This window comes from Symphalangus syndactylus, chromosome 6, assembly GCF_028878055.3.
Source record: "Symphalangus syndactylus isolate Jambi chromosome 6, NHGRI_mSymSyn1-v2.1_pri, whole genome shotgun sequence".
Classification (NCBI taxonomy): domain Eukaryota; kingdom Metazoa; phylum Chordata; class Mammalia; order Primates; family Hylobatidae; genus Symphalangus; species Symphalangus syndactylus.
Genome location: NC_072428.2, coordinates 125,451,927 through 125,472,735, shown reverse-complemented (window position 1 = coordinate 125,472,735; position 20,809 = coordinate 125,451,927). Strand labels below are relative to the sequence as shown.

The window sequence follows — 20,809 nt, the reverse complement described above, 5'->3', positions numbered from 1 at the left end:
GATCAAGGGTGGTGGCCCCCAAATGCGCAAGGACAGGGAAATGAATTAAACAGGCGTCTGTTTGCGAAACAGACCCCAAGTCTGTATCAAATTCTCACCCTAGATCAAATCCCGCGCTCTTCGTACCCCCAACCTGCCTCCACCTCCACCCCGCCCCCTTTAGATATCCCTGGTGGGCGGAGCAGAGAATAAACATTCCGGGCTCCCCGAAAAATTGTTTAGCCTCGCCCCAGTCTTGGGGTCGCACATTTCCGCAAACACCGAGGACACGGAATCACTAGTGAAAACCGCCGACCAAATGACATTGAAGCAGCATACGCGCGCAGAGAAGGAAGCAAAACACGAAGAAAGGCATCAGTCCAGCAGCCACGTGAGGTGGGCGATCCCCTCCGCCCTCTGAGAGAGGACTTCAACTCCCGGCGTGCCCCTGGGCGGTTACCCTCCGAGGACTCCAACTCCCAGGGTGCTGCGGGAGCGGCCACCGCAACCTCCCACTCAGCCGCCCGCGGCTCCTCCCGCCCCTCCCCCGCCCCTCCTGGCCGGATCGGCGTGCGCCTGCGCACGGGAGGCCGGAGGAGTCTTACCCTAATGTAAGATGGTGGCCTGTCTGGCTGTGGAACCCACCGAAAGCTGAGAGTCTGTCTCTCAGCCGTAAAGGTCGGACTCGCTGAAGCAATCAGACCCGGTTCTGAAGAGTTTTTTCCCCGACGCTCGTTCAGTGGTTTCTTGTGAGGACGCGGCAGCGCGTGGAGTCAGCTGAGGGAAAAGCGAGGCAAGGCAGGCGGGTGAGTCTATGCGGGGCTGGGCTTAGGGGAAACCCGGGGCTGACCGGCTACGAGAGAGCGGAGGCTTCGCTGGGACTGTACAGGCCGCACCCCCCTTTCTCCCCACCCCCCGCCTCATCTTCACCCTACTCCTCCTTGGTCTTCTTCCTCCTCCTCCTCTTCCTCCCTCTCCCCTTTACGCCACAGCAGTTACCATCAGGAAAAGGGAGCGGGTCAGAAGGCAGCGCGGCGGCAAGCAGCGACTCTCCTTCGAGAATTTCTTTAATTGGGGAGCCGAGGCGGCTTTTGGTCTCCAGCTTTTCTCCCTGCATTTTCACCGGGGCAGGATTCTTAGGTCTCGGTCGTCCTTGTTTCCCCAATCCCCTGTTCCCTGTCTGACGTCCTTTCCCACTGGCCCCGTCTCCCAAGACCAAAGCCATCACTTCCACTCTGACCCGTGTTGCTGCTGCTGCTCATTAATCCCACTGCTCATTGCCCACTCGTCCTGCTGCTTGTTTTTTTGCTCCACTGCTACCACTCTGGAGTTAGCCTTTGCCCCCCTCTGGTGCTTGCAATCAGCCCACAGTGTATCTGCCACACTAGAGCTGCTTCCGATTTGCAGTCTTTCCTTCCACCACATCTGTCATCTTAGAGCTGCCCCTTAAGTATCTAGATTATGCTCCTGCTCCTGCTAACCCACCTGTTTCTCAGCCTTCTTGAGAATTGTCCGTTCCTTCCCTCTTTCCTGTACAGATCCTTTCAATATACATTTCCAGAAAAAGGGATGCCCTGTGGTGGCCCTTGAAAAGTAAAGGAAGTTGGGAAGTGAATGAAGCGAGGTAGGATACTATTAAACGTTATGAGTAAAGATCTTTTATTCAGGCTATTCCGGAGGGGACCGTTTTCTTTTTGCTTTCTGTGATCTATTTGTCACTTATTCGCTCTGTTGTGTTAGGACGTGGTTTTTTTCTTTTTTTCATTTTGGACTGGTTTTATCATGCTACTAAGCGTTCTTTGGATTGCCTCTCCCCAGGACACTTAGTGTGGGCCCTGATTTATACCAACAAATATTAACCCCAGCATTACACAGTAAGATAAATCTGGCGCACATACAGAATTCATCTGTGAACTCCGCTAGCAAATATAAGTGATATTTTGATTACATGTGGGTTATGTGTGGGTTCTTTATTGAAACTTGATTTTTGACTGAGTTTTATTGATGTTCAGCTTAATTAATGACATTTTATTTATGATTTGAGTGGAAATTTCCTCTCCAGTTAATATCAGATTTTCTTCTTATTTTTGGATTTGAGAAGTTCTCTTGACATTTCTAAATGATAGTTATCTGAATAAATTGTCTTCTCTTGAAAATCCAGTAGTTATGTATGCAAAAGAAAAGTCGATATTTTTATATAAACCTAAGTTCCTCGTATTTTTCCCATAGAAAAGAAGGGGGCTGGGAAAAGAATGACAAAGCTGTGCACATACATGCATTTGGTGGAACTCACTGTCATTGTTATCTACAGTAAAAAGCAGAAAATTGGGAGCAAGAGGTGGCTTATGATGTCCATGTTTTGGTGAAAGCAAAATTAAGATGTACTGACTAATGGTAAAATGGAAAGAAGCAGCCCTGGCTATAATCAGACCACTGTGAGATAAAGAATTACCAGAAAAGCAACCAGGATTACATAGTTCAAATACATACATCCCAAGTTTAAACATGACATACATGACATTGTATTCTTAAGATATATGTAAAAATGTTTAAAATCAGTGACAGTCTCATGTGGCAGTCCATTACTGGCTTATTGTAATTTTTACAAATTTTACCTGTAAAATTTGGAATCTTAACATTTGGCATTATGTTCACTTGATTGTGATAAATGGTCTGTTTTACCAAACGTAAACTAAGGTTAGAAAAGCTGTTTATAAAACCTTTTTCTTTCAGCCACTTAAGCCCCAATTTGGGGGACCAAATAAATACCTACTCTTAGAACTGCAAGCAATTTATATGGCAAACTTTGTCCTAAGTTACAGCTTGAGTTTTGTTTTTTTTTTTAAATCACTTACATTTAGTTTATCAGTAGGAGTGTATTTAATAGTTGATCTTTAACTCTAAAAAATATACTTTTGTTGTAATACACTGGTGGAGAAGCTTTCCACTTTGAACAATCCTAACACAGATTTAGAAACTCTTGGCAGTCATACTTGGCTGAATTGTAAGCAGTGAGTTCTAGGAGAGGACTGTTTGTCTGGTAGAAGGGAGTGATTTTAATACATCTTTTTTTCTAAAAAAGGTATTTGTCTCACGAAATATTTTCTCAAGTAATTCTTTCCCCTCCATAATTTTTGCCTGCAGTTACTGAATTCTTCGTTTCAGCCCTCTGAAGTCAAAAGGAATTTACTTTTGTCTCTTTAGTACGTTTGAAAAAGATATCTAAAGTTCTTTAACATTTTGATAGGAAATAGGGAGCTGAGATTTCTAAATATTTTTGCGTGGTTTAAGTTTTTTGATCTAACGTCATGAACACTGAAGCTTCATATTTTCATGGTTTCTTTTGATAATTTGGAATACCTTCTGCCAGGTTCAGTAGTTGAATTCTTGAGATCAATAGATTATTTCTGTAAGAAGGTTTTCAACATGAATCGCTTCAAGTTGGCCTATTATAAAATTAGGATGAGATAATCAGATGACAAAGTGCAGAAAAATAAAATTGTTTTTGTAATGCCCTTTAACATGAGTCTAAATGGGAGTACCAGCGATAACTTGCAATTCATTACTTTGTTAAAGAAAGGGTGTTGCCAGAGGATGGACTCCTAGCTTTAGAGGAGTCTTATTTTAAAAATGATTTTGTGTGCTTTAAAGGAATGAAAAAATATCTTACCAATTTAAGCAGTTTGGATTTAGAAATCTTCCCTTTTTTCCCCTCCCTACTCTTGTCTTTAAAAGGAATCCATATTCTTCAGTTTAATAAATTTATCTTTTTGTTGTTTTGTATGAGAAAAATATTAAATTTTCTTTTTCTTTTCTTTTTTTTGAGACAGAGTCTCGCTCTGTCACCCAGGTTGGAGTGCAGTGGTGCGATCTTGGCTTACTCTGCCTCCCGGATTCAAGCGATTCTCCTGCCTCAGTCTCTTGAGTAGCTGGGATTACAGGCGTGTGCCACCACGCCTGGCTAAGTTTTGTATTTTTAGTAGAGACTGGGTTTCACCATGTTGGTCAGGCTGGTCTTGAACTCCTGACCTCATGATCTGCCCACCTTGGCTTCCCGGAGGGTTGGGATTACAGGCGTGAGTCACCATGCCAGGCCTAAAATTAAATTCTCTAATGTGACTGCAAATAGTACTCAATTAAATATATTTAAACTTAGTGTTTTTTTTTTATAGATCATTTAAGTAAAATGGTTTTAATTTGTGAAAACTTCAGCCTCTGGTGAAAATTCAGTTAGTTAGGTCTCTGACAGTAACTGTAATACCATCTTGACTCTTTGTGAAGGAAGTTACATTCAGCTCATTTGGTTCCGAAGAAAACAGTAGGGAAATAGGTTATAGAGATTTTTGCTGTTCTAGAAACAGTATAACTAGAATGTACTACATACTTTTCTCAAAGGATTTCTTAATCTAAATGGAACTTGTAAATGGTTTTTATCCCACTGGAATAGCATGTATTGGATAAAACTTGTTTAACACATTCTGAGATTTTATAATATTTTATGTTACCTCAAAGATATTAGGAAAAATCTGCAAATATCCATTCCTGAATAAAAGATGACAATATCCTCAATATTTTAAAGATTGTAGTATATACATATTTTTCTCAAAAGTTGAGAGTACACAAATTTAAAAGCTAGCATAATTTACCCAGTTATTTTTATGATGCAAGGAAAGAAGATATGTGGGACTTTTTAATCATGCGTTTAGTGGTTTTCTAAAAGAACTTCACAATTGTTTTTAATCTTTTTATGTGGACTTCTTTATTAGAAAAGATGTGGTAAATGTCAACTTTTTCTACTATAATAGAATCTAACTGGTTCTGTGACACATTTCTTTTTTATGATAGGATTCTTTCATTAATTATAAAGTTTATCGAAAATTTCACCACTATTTTGTCTCCTTAGATTTTAGTACTTAGATTTTAGCAGCATATTTTTCTTTTATCAGAAGAGAGAAATTATAAGCTACTAAAAAGAAGATGATTACTTTTACTTGGTAGGAAAACCTAACTTTAAGAATGGTATAACACAGTTTGAGTATGAGTTTATTTTTCATCTTAACAGGTTTATTTGTGAGTATGGCTTTTTTTCTCCGCCCCTCACTCCTCAAGACGGAGTCTTGCTCTGTCACCCAGGCTGAAGTGTAGCTGCAGGATCTCGGCTCACTGCAGCCTCTGCCTCCTGGGTTCAAGCAATCCTCCTGCCTCAGCCTCCCGAGTAGCTGGGATTACAGATGCCCACCACCACACTCAGATAATTTTTGTATTTTTAGTAGAGATAGGGTTTTACCATGTTGGCCAGGCTGGTCTCGAACTCCTGACCTGTGATCTGCCTGCCTCAGCCTCCCAAAGTGCTGGGATTACAGGTGTGAGCCACTGTGCCCAGCCTCAAGTACGGCTTCTTTATTATTAAACTCTGTTTATACAGGAGGGTTGTCCTGTTTTAAGCTTTAATTGCTTTGGGTGATGGGCAGATGATGTATTGCTATTAGGATAAGTCTCGCTATTTGTATAGGTGTGTATGTCAGATAACTGTTCAAAAACAACGTTTTTAAAGTATGGCTACTAAAATCTCACCTCTTGAGTTTTAAAGCAATTATGGAGTAGAATTTGAAATCAAAATAGTCAAAATTGGCTTGTGGATATGCCTAAAACCAGTTTGGAAAAAATGTCAAGGCAAAAAAGCAGTGTAATTAGAACAATAAAATGCATTCCCTTAAAAATAGTAGATGTGGCTGGGCGCGGTGGCTCACGCCTGTAATCCCAGCACTTTGGGAGGCCAAGGTGGGTGGATCATGAGGTCAGGAGTTCGAGACCAGCCTGGCCAACATGGTGAAACCCCATCTCTACTAAAACAAAAATTAGCCGGATGTGGTGGCACGTGCTTGTAATCCCAGCTACTCGGGAGGCTGAGGCAAGAGAATCATTTGAACTTGAGAGTCACAGGTTGCAGTGATCTGAGATTGCACCATTGCACTCCAGCCTGGGTGACAGAGTGAGACTTTGTCTCCAAAAACAAAAAGAAAAAAAATTAGCAGATCTTATATTACTGCTTTTGGAAGCAGTTAGTGAATGATGTAGGCAAAATAGTGATTGAATTTTGAAAAGCAGTTAGACTAAAATTTCAAAGGGGTGGAGCATTTCTTAATAGCAACAAACACATACATGGTCATTAATCCCAATATCTGAAATTTTCTGAGCATGTTTTTCAGTGTTTGGAATAGAGTGGAAGTGCTAATTTTCTGATTATTTAAGAACCTTTTAATCCATTCCCTTAGAGCATCAGGTGTTTTCAGATTGTGAATTTTCTAAAATACCATTGGCTGATTTGGGTTGTTGAACATTGGTTGTAGCAACTTTTCTCCTTTTTTCCCCTTTATTTTCTGCTTCCCATATTTTGCTTAAGATTTTTTTCTGAAGTTTTAAATTTTCATCAGTTATTTGGGTGGACCCTCTTGTGAATGCTCTAATTGAATGAAGATTTATAATATAAACAGTGTTGCTTTTAGTGGTTAGGATTAACTTTTCTTTTCATGGAAATCCCTTCTATTTGATTATATTTTTTCCTCTAACTTTTATTAATTCTTAGATGAGAATTAGGATTCTGCATTAAATCTTTCTGCAAGCATTTTTCTTACTGTCAGGAGGGACCTATGTATTCTTTGGGTAAAGAAAATGTTATATTTTGGTTTTGTCATTTAAAATGATATAAAGACGTTATTAGTACTTTTTTAAAAAGGAACTTTTGGTATTTTTAAACAAGTACAAAAGTAGATATGAACCACCATGTAGCTGTTACTCAGCTTCAAAGAGTATCAAATCTTAGTCATTACATTGTTTCATTCGTACTAGAACTTTTTTTTCTTTTTTTTTTTTTTTTTGAGATGGTCTCTGTTGCCCAGGCTGGAGTGCAGTGGCACGATCCTAGCTCGTTGTAGCCTTGAACTCCTGGGTTCAAGCAATTCTCCCACCTCAGCCTCTCAGGTTGCTCTGACTACAGGCACGGGACCATGCCCAGCTAATTTTCTTATTTTTTATGGAAATGGGATCTCACCCTGTTGCCCAGGGTAGTCTCAAACTTCTGGGCTTAAGTGATCCTCTTATCTCAGCCTCCCAAAGTGCTGGGATTGCAGGTGTGAGCCACTCTGCCGTGATATAATAAAATGTCTTTATTTATTTTGAGATGATGTCTCACTCTGTCACCCAGGCTAAAGTGGCAGTGGTGCCATCCTGGCTCACTGCAACTTCTGCTTTCTGGGTTCAAGCGGTTCTCCTGCCTCAGCCTCCCAAGTAGCTAGAACTACAGGTGTGTGCCACCATGCCCAGCTAATTTTTATATTTGTGGTAGAGACAGGGTTTCACCATGTTGGCCAGGCTGGTCTCGAACTCCTGACCTCAGGTGATCCACCTGCCTCAGCCTCCCAAAGTGCTGGGATCACGGGCGTGAGCCACCGTGCCCTGCCAAAATCAGGATTATTTAATCAACTTTTCTTTTTTTTTTTTTTTTTTTTCAGATGGAGTTTTGCTCTTGTTGTTCAGGCTGGAGTGCAGTGGTGTGATCTTGGCTCACTGCAACCTCCACCTCCCGGGTTCAAGCGACTCTCCTGCCTCAGCCTCCTGAGTAGCTGGGATTACAGGTGCCCGCCACCACACCTGGCTAAGTTTTTGTATTTTTAGTAGAGGCAAGGTTTCACCATGTTGGCCAGGCTGGTCTTGAACTCCTGACCTCAGGTGATCTGCCCGCTTCGGCCTCCCAAAGTGTTGGGATTACAGGCCTGAGCCACTGCACCCAGCTTTAATCAGTTTTTCGAACAGACTTTGCTTATGGAACCACTTCTTGGAAAATTTGGCACAACTTCTTCGTAGAGTTTATCTTGTCAGGAATACTTTCATAATGATATAATTAGCACTGTCCAAAGCAGTGTACAAATAATGTGTGCTACATGTAGTATGAGTCCAGTCTGTTTGTATAGGGATATCTTCAGACTAAAGTCCTAGGAGTGAGGCTTCCTGAAGAAGATGAGACTTGAATAAAGATTGTGTACTGTTTGTATAGGCTAGCATATCCAGAAGGAGAACATTATGTACGTTCTATATAGGGAATGGAAGCATGTCTTAGTTCATTTTATGCTGCTATAACAGAATACCACAGACTGGATAATTATAATCAACAGAAATGTATTTGGCTCATGGTTTTGGAGACTGGGAAGAACCAGAACATGGCGCTGGCATCTGGCAGGGCCTTCATGCTGTGTCATCCCATCGTGTAAGGTAGAAGAGCAAGAGAGGGTGAGCGAACAAGAACAGAGAGGACAGAACTTGCTTTTTATCAGGAACCTACTTCCATTACTATGGCATTATCATTGATGAGGGTAGAGCCCTCATAACCTAATCACCTCTTAATGGCCTCGACTCTTAATACCATCACACTGGCAATTAGTTTCAATATGCGTTGTGGAGGAGACAGACCACAGTAAAGAATGAGCAAACACTTGGTAGGGGCCAGCATGATGTGAGAGGGATGTAAGGAGTCTGATCTCAATGGAATAAAGTGTTAATTACTGGGAATGGTGGCAGATAAATTTGTATTAGTAGGGTAGAGCTAGATTATGAAAGGTGTATTAGTGTCAGGTTGAATCTAATCTGCTAAACAATAAGAAGCCAGTAGAGGTTGGTAGGGAGCAGGAGAAAACATGATGAAAGTGGTTTTCAGAAAGATTAGTCTTTTAGTAGTATGCAGCATATTTTGGGGTTGACAGTTGAGTTTTGTTTGAAAAATTAGAGACCAAGCCACTGAGGTAAGGAGCTATTCTGAGAGATGTTAGGATGGAAATTCTACAGGATTTGTCAGATAATTGATTCCATCTTCTCTTAGTCCCTCATGCCCTAAAGTGACACCAGGTTTTGAAGAGTAGAGAACTGAGGAAATGTGGTCTATTTGTCTTTGATCTTTGATAGCAAACTGTAATTTGTTATCCAAGCCCAGCTGTTGCGAAGGAAGTGATAGATGATTACTCAAATAACAGCCTCAAAAAGTTTTAGTAGTCGTGGTGTGGTGGCTCACACCTGTAATCCCAGCACTTTGGGAGGCTGAGGTGGGAGGATTGCTTGAGGTCAGGAGTTTGAGACCAGCCTGGCCAACATAGTGAAACCCTGTCTATACTAAAAATACAAAAATTAGCTGGGCATGGTGGTGTGCCCCTGTAATCCCAGCTACTCGGGAGGCTGAGGCTGGGATAATTGCTTGAACCCGGGAGGCAGAGGTTGCAGTGAGCCAAGATGGCACCACTGCACTCCAGCCTGGGCTACCGAGTGAAACTCTGTCTCAAAAAAAAAAAAAAAGTTTAGTAGAAAATAGCTACCAGTGTTTTTGAATGATTTTAAAGCTATTCACTGGAGAATAGGAGCTTGGAAAATAAAGAAATATTGTCTTTATTACAGTAAGAGAAATGAACATACTTCATTTGTAAAAGAGAAATTTAGGCCTTACCTGCTTCCTATGTGTGTATTAGTTCAGAATGATTATTAGGAGACTACTCACATTTGAATACTATAACCAGTAAATATTACTGGATGACTTTAGTAATGGCCTGATCAGAGCTAAAGAAAATTCTGATGAAGTAGGGCATTAAATATTTCTAGCTACCAGCTCCCTTTAAGGATAAATAAAGGTAGGTCCGCAGGCTGAGGAAGTATACAGGGAGATTGTGAAATGAAAACTTATCCTTTCATTTACTTCGATATCTTTGTTTTGCACAGGTAATTTAAAAAATAGGTCTGGTTAAACATCAGCTGTATATGTTTTGGCTGGAATTTTTTTTTTAAGTTCTGCGACCTTTGAAGTTTTTTTTTATTCTTTGTTTTGGTTTGTAGACCCTGCATTAAGCCAACTTTCTGGGTCTGTTGTGTATTTCTGGATAGCATACTTTGTTTTGTGAAGGAAAATTTTACATTTTATTTTAAAGCTGGGGGAAAAAAGTAGGTTTCTTGTTTCTCGCTTTGTAAATGAGGTAGATGAATAATACTGTATTGCCACTTATTATCTTCATGCTTCCTTCAATGTCTCAGGTATTCCTCCTCTACTGTATTTAGCATGTGGATCTCAAAGTTTCCCACAGTTGAGTCTGAAAACATCTCAACTGTGCTTATAATTTTAAAATTAAACTTAATTTTACCATTTTCTTTCTTGTTATTATAAAATATAGGACCTATCATAATGCCATGGACCTTTTAGTGACTTGGGAAATACTCAATGATTAAGATGATGCAACATAGTACATTATTGGGAAATAATCTGTTTTTCATTGGCATCGCCTCTATCCTTAGACCTCTTTCATTCCAGTAATACGACAGAAATATTTTTGACGTTTTAAAACTTGCTTATTTAGCTGGTCGTGTGTGCTGTTGAAAATGAACACTAGAATAGAAAGCCATTGCCTTCTCCTTGGGGGGTTTGTTTTAACAGGGTTTTCGTGTTTTAATTTTGGATTTGAGTTGAGATCTCCATTGTGTAGAGAATCTTGAGAAGGATTATACATCTTTCTTGTTGTCACCAGTGTATGTGGGAGGAAAGAAAATATCAAATATGGGGTATATAGGAGAACCTTAGTATTTGGGAATATCTTCAGTGATAGCTGCCAAATCCAGTGTTTTCCCCAGGAAATTTGTAGTTAATCCCTTGGAGTATGGGATGACTTTATGAGTGTCATAGTGGGTTGCTGTGGGTGAGGAGAGGAGAAAACGACTCCCTGTTTGAAAGATCTTTTCCAAACAGTTGAAACATTTGAGATTAAATAGAATTAACCTCAAATTATTAATAGTTTATGTTTTTTTTTTTTTTAACTCATACAGTGCTTGGGAAGAAATTGGTTTTCTGTGAGTGGCCTTGGGGGTGCTTTGGGTGCTTTCCTTACCCAGGAAAAGGGAGGAGAGGCAGAAAATAAAGCGGGGAATAGTAGCTGCTGTGGATTTTTGCCTAAGGCATTGATGGCATTGTTTTTTTGGCTGCCTTTATCTATATACCTTTTCTTTTCCAGTTAGGCTGTCATTACTAGTTGGAAAGGCTACATACAGTCTAGACTTTCCCAAATCAAACTAGCATCCGTGTCCTGGTTTGTTTTAATCTCTCCATCTCAAAACCTGACAAATTCATGTCTTTTCTCTGCCTAAAGAGCAGGGGAAACTGGAAAGAAAATGATAATGTTGTAGTTAGGCACTCCCTATCTTTTAATATGTCAGGATTGTTTTATGAAAGAACCTCTGCCTTTGGATTTTAATTTTATGTAATCAGTTATAAAATAATTGAATTCTCTATGAGTCCTTAGAAACCTTTTAAAAGCTCCTTTAGCCATAAAGTTGGTGATAGGTTGAAGAGTACCTATATGAGTTAAATGCTTTGGGGAGTTTTTTTGCTTCTCCTAAATTTTTTTCTGTCATACGGGACCTAGTCCTACGTGTGAATTTTGCTTCCAAACAGTAAAGCTGGCAGTCTTTTAATCCCAGCACTTTGGGAGGCTGAGGCGGGTGGATCACGAAGTCAGGAGTTCGAGACCAGCCTGGCCAACATGGTGAAACCCTGTCTCTACTAAAAATAGAAAAATTAGCCGGGCGTGGTGGCATGTGCCTGTAATCCCAGCTACTCGGGAGGCTGAGGCAGGAGAATCACTTGAACCTAGGAGGCGGAGGTTGCAGTGAGCCAAGACCATGCCATTGCACTCCAGCCTGGGTGACAGAGCAAGACTCCGTCTCAAAAACAAACAAACAAAAACCTTAAAGATTGTATTCAAATCTATTTTGATTCTGATGAAAGCAAGGATGACAGCAAAATACTTTAATATATGCATGCTAACAAAAGAACACAAGTTAGACCTGTGTCACCATATATTCTTTGTCATGCCTAGCAAGTATTTTCAGCAGCTTTGGGGAACTCTGAATGATATATGGTGTATTCATGTTTGTAGATTGTGGTTTTTACTATATACTATTAAATTCTATAATTTAAACTTGACATATTAGAGGAAATACCGTTCTTCATTATTTGGAGTAAAGGATTAACTTATTATACGTAACTTTTTATAGTCGAATATAGTTTTCAGTTTCAGTTTTGAGCTCTATTTGTTTTTATTACTTCTGCTGGGAGTATGCTAGGTAGTATGGAACCAGGCTTCCTACATATGAATGTTGGCTCTCCCACTTACTATCTGTGAGACCTAGGTTGTTACTTTACCGTCTTTGGGCCTCAGCTTCCTCATTTGTAAAATGGAGATACCAGGATTGTTGTGTGGAATAAATGGGTTAATGTATATAAAGTGCTTGGAATAGTGTTTGGCACACAGTCGCTTTGTGTAAGTGTTTGCTATTTTTATGCATTTGAAGGAATCAAAATCATTCATCTTTGAATTTCTCTATTAATTCAGTACACTTGTAAAACAATGTCTAAGTACTAAACGTATATTTTCAGTAGTCACTTGACCACATAGAAATATAAGGAATGTGTTTGAGGGGTAATCAGAAGATTGGCCTGCCTGGAATTCCCTTGAATCAGAGAGTAATGGAAAATGAACCTGTATGGATACAATAGAAAATGATTATCAAGTGTTTTGGACTAAGGCATAGAAAATTAGATGTGGCTGATAAGAGGGGAATCATTGCAAGGTTGTTATTGTTGTTTTCAAGTCACGAGAGTGATGTGTTTAAAATAGTATTTAGGGGAAGATAGTTTTGAGTGTGCTTGGTAGCATAGAATTATTTCACTATGGGGACAGAGGATTTTTTTTTGGTCTGTTCTGTTCACTATTTTAAGCAACCCAAACAGAACCTGGTTGATGGTAGATGCTCAATAAATACTTAATTGGATGAATGAACCTTAAAAGAGACTATCAGAATCTTTTATTTTTATTTTTATTTTGAGACAGTGTCTCACTCTCTCACCCAGGCTATAGTGCAGTGGCGCAATCTTGGCTCACCACAACCTCCGCCTCCTGGGTTCAAGCAATTCTCGAGTAGCTGGGACTACAGGCACATGTCACCATGCCTGGCTAATTATTGTATTTTTTGGTAAAGATGGGGTTTCACCGTGTTGGCCGGGCTGGTCTTGAGCTCCTGGCCTCAAGCAATCCGCCTGCCTCGGCTTCCCAAAGTGCTGGGATTATAGGCGTGAGCCACCATGCCTGACCCTATGAGAATATAAAAAAGAGCTGGGTGCAGTGGCTCACGCCTGTAATCCGAACACTTTGGGAGTCCGAGGCTGGAGGATAGCTTGAGCCCAGAAGTTCAAGACCATCTTGGGCAATTATAGTGAGACTCCATTTCTTAAAAAAAAAAAAAAAAATTATCCAGGCTTGGTGGCACACTCATGTAGTCCCAGCTACTTGGGAGTTTAAGTGGGGAGGATCGCTTGAGCTTGGGAGATTGAGGCTGCAGTGAGCTGTGATTGTGCCACTTCACTCCAGTCCAGTCTGGGTGACACAGACTCTGTCTCAAAAAATAAAAAGAAAATAAGAGAAGAACAGTGGACTCAACTTAAACTTTTGGGGTTCCTACATTTCAGGGGTAGAAGTGAAAAAGATACTTTAATAGGAACAGTAGGAGAGGTAAAAGGAAGATGGAAAAGTTTGTCTCAGAATCCAAAGGAAGAGATTTTCTAAGGGAAAGGTCAGAGAGAGAGAGAGGAATAGGAAGATTCAGGATAGTGTTGCTTCTAGGTAGCCAAGGAGGTTTCAGGAAGAAGGGCACAGAGGTGGACATAGTCCAATACAGAGTTCGAGGAGAATGAGAATAGAGAAAGAATCTTTTGGCTTGGTGGTGTGAGGGTCACTGACCACATTAAAGCAGTTTCAGTACACTAAGAATGGTAATATAAATCAGATTGCAGGGAGGTTAAGGAAGATGTTAAGCAGAGACTGATAAAGACTATTCAGTTGGCCTGGCACAGTGGCTAACGCCTGTAATCCCAGCACTATGGGAGGCCAAGGCGAGCAGATGACATGAGGTCAGGAGTTTGAGACCAGCCTGGCCAACATGGTGAAACCCCGTCTCTAATAAAGATACTGAAATTAGTTGGGCATGGTGGTGCGTGCCTGTAATTCCAGCTACTTGGGAGGCTGAGGCATAAGAATCACTTGAACCCAGGAGGTGGAGGTTGCAGTGAGTGGAGATTGCGCCACTTCACTCCAGCCTGGGTGATGGAGTGAGACCTCTTGTCTCAAAAAACAAACAAACAAAAACTATTTAGTCAAGAAAATAACTGTAAAAATGGCCAGAAAACAACATAATAGGAGCATTCACAGTTTTTGTATATATACTGTAAGAGAGTCTGTTTATTAGAGGTGAGAAAACTTGAGACAGTTTGTGCTGAATATTATTCTTTTTCTTTATTTTAGAGACAGGATCTTCCTCTGTTTTCCAGGCTGGAGTGCAGTGGCGCAATCATAGCTTATTGCAGCCTTGAACTCCTGGGCTCAAGCAATCCTCCCACCTTGGCCTCCCAAAAGCACTGGGATTTACAGATGTGAGACATTGCTCCCACCCAGCCCTGAATGTTCTTAAATTTCTTTCTTTCTTTTTTTTTTTTTTGAGACAGGGCCTCACTCTGTCACCTAGGCTGGAGTGCAGTGGCGAGATCTTGGCTCCCTACAGCCTCGACCTCCCGGGTTCAGGTGATCCTCCCACCTCAGCCTCCCAAGTAGCTGGCACTGTAGGTGTGTGCCATCACATTCAGCTAATTTTTTTTTTTTTTTTGAGACAGAGTCTCGCTCTGTCTGTCGCCCAGGCTGGAGTGCAATGGCGCAGTCTCGGCTCACTGCAGCCTCCGCCTCCCGGGTTCAAGCGATTCTCCTGCCTCAGCCTCGCGAGTAGCTGGGACTACAGGTATGTGCCAGCATACTCGGCTAATTTTTGTATTTTTAGTAGAGATAGGGTTTCACCATGTTGGCCAGGCTGGTCTCAAACTCCTGACCTCAGGTGATCCATCCGCCTTGGCCTCCCAAAGTGCTGGGATTACAGGTGTGAGCCACTGTGCCCCACCGCTGGTGGTGCTTTTTTAGAGAAGCCAGTTATCAGATTGATGGACACTATATAGGACTTTACCTTCTCAAAGACTTCCTCCTTTTTCTCAAATGAGTTTTCTGAGTTTTTTTTTGGTACAGGTTTTCTTGAAATCACTTGGGAAACCCATTCGTTAATAGCTGAGGAAAGGAATCTATAAATGAATCTTTTTTTGATACAATACTTATATTTTACATTTGATTAGCTAATGAAAGCCTATCTGTGAGTGCTTATTAGATGCTAAGCACTATTCTAACCTCCTTATTAGTTTCAAAAAATTCTATAACACCTTACAAGTGCATTACAGTTTCTTTGCAAGCCATTATTAAGGTTTATGGGGAGGCCCTGTGTACTGAGACCAAGAGCATGATTCCCCAAACTGTTGTCTTCCATTGATAGGGAGCTTCAAATACCACATTCCTTCCTCCAATATTCATAGCTTTGACACTGCTACTTGTATCAGTCCACCAGGACTAATCTCATTATGTTCTTTATCCCTTTTCCCTTTTTATGTCAGTTACTATCAGTCTTCTAGGTGATACTCATGTCCCCACAAGGTTTGGTGTATTTACTATTTTTTTCAATCCTCTTCAACTCTTGAAATCTTGCCATTGTGCAACCCAGTGGAATTCACAGTCTATCATCAGCAAAATTTCCTGTATCCTTGTTTGTTCTTTCTCTGAACATTTTGTCTACTTCGTACTTTGCTGAGGATGCTGCTTCCCCTGTGGCTGTCTTATACATTGGCAATTAAATATTTCATTTTTTTCTGATAATGTCATCAAGGATCAGTGGGGAGTCCTATGTACTGAGACTTGAAACTACATTTCCTGGCCAGGCATGGTAGTATACACCTGCAGTCCCAGCTACTTGAGAGATGGAGGCAGGAGGATCCCTGAGCCCAGTTCAAGGCCAGCCTAGGCTACATAGTGAGACCCTGTCTCTAAAAACAAACAAGCAAACAAACAAACAAACAAACCATTTTCCTGCTCTGACCTACTCCATTTGAACAGGAGTCAAGAGGGAACCTGGTTCCACTGACTGGAACCAGGAGCCTGGAGATGGGGCAGTTGTCCACCATTCTCTTGTTCTCCTTAAAACTTGTCTATTAACAGGTTATATTGTCTGTAAATCCTCATGTTTGCTGGCATCTACCGCAACCTGGGTTACACCTTCTCTTTTCTTGACTAGTTTAGCTCCTGGCTCACTGTCATTCTTCTAACACGAAGTCTCTTTTAATTCTTGATAATTTCAATATATATCACTATGGTCCCTCTAATACTGTGACCTCTTAATTTCTAAATGTCTTCTTTAATGATCTTACTGTCTAGCCCATTTAAGGCACTTCATGGTCCTATCTTTTTTATGCATTAAAAAAGATATTTTGTAAAGATGGGGTCTTGCTGTGTTGCCAAGTCTGGTCTGAAACTCCTGGCCCCAAGCAGTCCTCCTTTCTTGGCCTCCCAAAGCGCTGGGATTACAAGTGTGAGCCACCACACCTGGCTTCATGGTCATTTCATATACCTTGTTATTACCAATAACTTGAAACCTCTTCATTTTTTCTAAGCTCTTTCTGACTGCTGTCTTTTCAGCCCATTCTACCTGGTACTTCAACTCAACAATTCCTCACTGTCATTGAAACTGTCAGTCCACTGATTCTATTCCCTTTTCACTGTACCTTGCCCCCTTGATTTCCTTTCTTCCTTTCTTACCTTGTATAATTGAATTGCCAGTCATATTGCATATGCCCTCAACTCACTTGCTCCTTTCTGGCCTCTTCATAATTAGTTGGCAAAACCTCAATCTTAGGTAAATCAACTCTTTGAGTACTTCATATCTACATCTGTGCAGCTGAAAGTGACTGAAGAAAAATACAACTATGATAACTGCTCTCACTTTAAATTCATGGTAAGAAACCTCAGGTTTCTTGCCCTGAATATTGTCTGGCAATTATACTCTATTTTTTTTTTTTTTTTTTTTGAGACGGAGTCTCGCTCTGTCGCCCAGGCTGGAGTGCAGTGGCGCAATCTTGGCTCACTGCAAGCTCCGCCTCCTGGGTTCACGCCATTCTTCTGCCTCAGCCTCTCCGAGTAGCTGGGACTACAGGCGCCTGCCACCACGCCCGGCTAATTTTTTTTTTGTATTTTTAGTAGAGACGGGGTTGTACTCTATTTTCTTAGTCCATTCAGTCTCCCCTCTCATAGATGACTTAGTTTGTACCCTTGCTTTTCTCTTCAAACTTCCAACCCTCTTCCTCATACTCACTCTCAGTTGATGGACCTGATTTCTACTTCATTGTAAGATGCAAGCAGTCAGAAGAACATTTACAGACTCCTGCCACCACATGTATGTATTGACTACATCTGTACTCACAGACCTTGCTGCTGTCTTTGTGTTACTATAGATTTACTCTCTATGTTTCTGTATAGTCCCAGGTCCTCTGATTAATGCATTAGTTAATGAACTGTGAAGTTCTTTTTATGACAACCAATCTCCAAGGTTCTTTATATACAGTGTAGTAGATAACTCCTATAGATTTACTCTGGACATTGCCCTACCATTCTCCCTTCTCTGTATATCATCAATTCGTCTCTTCTGGATAATTCCCATCAATATACAAGCATACTGTTACTTTTTTCATCATAAAAATATATTCCCTCAATTGCTCTTTCTTGCTCTCTTTCTGTAGAACCCCTTAAAGCATTGTCTAAATGCACTTGTCCTAATTTCTTTCTCATGTTCTCTCTTAAGCCTGTTCTAATCAGGCTTTGCCCCTACCACTGTGCTAAGATTGCTTTTGTTAATGTCTTCCAACAAATGACATTATTAAATCTAATAGTCAGTTCTGTCATTACGTTGGGTGATGATCTATGTTTGACAAAGTTATTTTCTCCTTGTCTTTGATATACTTGTTTAGCTTGCCTTTTAGGCTACTACGTTTACTTGGTTTTCCTCAGAATTCATTGGCTGCTCCTCCTTAGTCTTCCTTAGTAGATTTTCCTTTTTGCCTACCTCTAAACATTGGAATATCCCAAGGCTCACTCCTTGGTTATCTTCTCTATCTATGCTCATTCCCTTAGCAATCTCTGTTAGTTTGGTGGCTTTGAATATTTTCTCTCAAATGAATTTTTTCAGCCCAGATCTCTCTCCATAACTCCTTATTTTTATATCCAGTTGCCTATGTTGAATGGCTCTTAAACATCTCACACTCAACATTTCCAAAATGGAATTCTTGCTTTTCCCTCCCAAACCTGCTCTCTCATACCTACCCTGTCCACATAGCCTTCCTCATCTCAGTTCCTGTCAGCTTTCCAGTTGCTCAGGCCAGAAACCTTGGAGTCATTCTTGACTCTTGCTGTCTTATCCTCTTATCCTACATTCATTCCTTCAGGAAGTTGTTGGCTCTAACTTTAAAACATATCCAGAATTCAACCAGTTTTCACTGTCTCCACAGCCATCATCATCTCTTGCTGGGTAATGGCAGCAGCCTTTTAACAGGTTTTCCTGCTTCTACCCTTGCCCTCTGTAGTCTGTTATTAACACAGCAATCAAAAAGATCCTTTGAAAATTTAAGTCAGATGGCAAGAGATTTTGTACTACATTTAAGAAGTTTCATGAGTTGATAAGATTAGAGATTGTTCTAGCCAATGATATTTTACTAAATCATGTCAGCCCTGAAGGCACATTTAAGGCAGGCTTTGAGTATGCTTGTTTGTGTGGGTGGGGAAGGAGTGGTCAGAGATGGTTCATAGCCTCCCTCTTTTCTCCTCACTAACACTTGTCTTTTCCACCATATGGACGAAAAGACATATTTATTCCTGAGGAAATTAGAAAGGGAGGGCCTGAGTTGGTTGCTATTCCTGAAAGTTTCTTTGAATGGAATACTGGATCATCGTTTTTGAAGAGGTCTGTTGTTACTTCGTTATTACCTCCTTTAGCAACACGCTTGTTTTCCTCCAACCCCTGCCAAGATTAGTGTCCTGTGTCTACATTTGCCGTTTCTGTTTCTCATACTCCCAAATGGAAATATTATATTTCTTAGGACTTTTCGCTCTATTTGAATTAGTATTTTATACTCGAAACCCTTCAGAAATCCTGAAACCCTTTCTATGTGAGTTGGTTTTATTTTTGTTAATAATGTTTCAACAGAATGATACTGGACATGATAGCAAAAGGGAAATTGATACCAATATGTAATGAAGAAATCATGTGTGAAATTGTGAAGAAAATGAAAAATATTTTTATTGAGTACTTTGAAGGTACTTGTCATAAACTAACAATGCTAATGATTTCTAGAGGAGTTATATACTACACTGTATATAAAGAACCTTGGAGATTGGTTGGCATAAAAAGAACTTCACAGTTCATTTCTTTTATCTGTGTACATTCTTTTCTCTAGAGGCAAATGTTCTTTAATCAGTTTTCCTTTGATTCTCTTTCATAGAGGCTCATGTAGTGGGATCAACAACCATATCACTGTTGTGGCATTGTATATATGTTAACTATTGATTTTATATTCTTTTAGATTATAATATTTAATCTCTTGGTCTGAAGGTAGATATATTCCTGTTTTCTCAAGCTGTTTCTTAGACCTTTATTGTCCAGTATGGTACCCACTAGCCATATGGGACTACTGAGCACATGAAATGTGGCTAGTCGGCCAGGCGCAGTGGCTCATGCCTGTAATCCCGGCACTTTTGGAGGGTGAGGCGGGCAGATCACATGAGGTCAGGAGTTCAAGACTAGCTTGGCCAACATGGAGAAACCCTATCTCTACTGAAAATACAAAAATTAGCCGGGTGTGGTGGCGGGTGCCTGTAATCCCAGCTACTCGGGAGGCTGAGGCAGGAGAATTGCTTGAGCCAGGGAAGTAGAGGTTGCAGTGAGCTGAGATCATGCCCTTGTACTCCAGCCTGGGGGACAGAGTGAGACTGTCTCAAAAAAAAAAGAAATGTGACTAGTCTGAATCAAGATTGTGCTAAGTACAAAATACACACTGGAGTTAGAATCCTTAGTAACAAAATTTTATAAAATGTGTAAAATTTCTCATTAGTAATTTTTTAATATAGATTACATGTTGAGCTGATTTGTTGGGTTAAATAAAATTAATTTTACTTGTTCTTATTTTTTCTAAATATGGCTAGTGGAAAATGTAAAATTATATATGTGATTTACGTTATATTTCTCTTGGATAGTGCTGTCTTAAACTTATCTTTCTCTTTTGCCCTAAACCTTCTGAAGTTGTTTTTAACTCTGTTAATGATCTGTTATATATTCACTAAAGTATGATTTTAGTATTTATTATTATAAAATAATTTGTTTTTTTCTGAAGGAACAACTTTTATGTTTTTATCCTTCTTAGTCCTAACTTTCTCAAGTCTTGAGTTTTCTTTTTCCTTTTTTTAAAAACCCTTTGACTTTTGCCATACCTTACCCATGGTAGTACTACACAAGCATAACTTACTGTTTCTCTACATTGCTTGGGAGAATTTTGAAAAGGGAATTTGAAATTACGAGTATCAGAGTTGATCTTTTATTTACTTTCCTTCTTAATATTAGGACTGTTAATAATAATACATTTTATAATTCCTCCATTATAACATAATTTTAAAATTTAAAATAAAGGCAAATTTTATCAGGTAAAAAAGTGGATTGAAAAAGTTACATATGAGAAAAGAGATTTTTGTCTGCTTTAACATAAAACCCAGCAAATAAACAAAAACACCTGCACTGACCCATTCTACTGGCACACATTTTGTACATTTTTATAAACTTAGGCTCTAACAGC

General features: G+C 40.1%; 1 protein-coding gene across 11 annotated transcripts in view; it reads left to right on the top strand.

Annotated features, from left to right (window-relative positions):
- Positions 1–316: 316 nt before the first annotated feature.
- CNOT4 (CCR4-NOT transcription complex subunit 4) overlaps positions 317–20,809 on the top strand; it is a 149,589-nt gene continuing 129,096 nt past the window's right edge. For 4 of the 11 annotated variants that reach the window (XM_055284123.2, XM_055284118.2, XM_055284128.2 and 1 more), the window contains exon 1: positions 525–785. The gene's annotated coding sequence lies outside the window, so the exon portion shown is untranslated. Of the gene's footprint in view, positions 786–20,809 lie in introns of all 11 variants that reach the window. The other 7 variants (XM_063642294.1, XM_055284120.2, XM_055284126.2 and 4 more) reach the window with 4 other exon arrangements.